The sequence below is a fragment of the Chiloscyllium plagiosum genome, chromosome 11 (genome assembly GCF_004010195.1).
Source record: "Chiloscyllium plagiosum isolate BGI_BamShark_2017 chromosome 11, ASM401019v2, whole genome shotgun sequence".
In the NCBI taxonomy this organism is placed as follows: Eukaryota; Metazoa; Chordata; class Chondrichthyes; order Orectolobiformes; family Hemiscylliidae; genus Chiloscyllium; species Chiloscyllium plagiosum.
Window position 1 is genome coordinate 81,534,828 of NC_057720.1, and position 335 is coordinate 81,535,162.

The window sequence follows — 335 nt, forward strand, 5'->3', positions numbered from 1 at the left end:
ATGTTTTGGTCAAAAGCCCTTCATCAGAAATAGAGGCAGGAAGCCTCCAGGGTGGAGAGATAAATTGGGGGGGCAGGGTGCTGGGGAGAAGGCTGCAAAGAGTACAATAGGTGAATGGGGGTGGGGATGGAGGTGATAGGTCAGAGAGGAGGGTGGAGCCGATAGGTGGGAAGGGAGATTGGCAGGTAGGACAGCTCATGGGGATGGTGCTGAGCTGGAAGGTTGGAACTGAGGTAAGGTGGGGGGAGGGGAAATGAGGAAACTGGTGAAGTCCACATTGATGCCCTGGGGTTGAAGTGTTCCAAGGCAGAAGATGAGGCGTTCTTCCTCCAGGC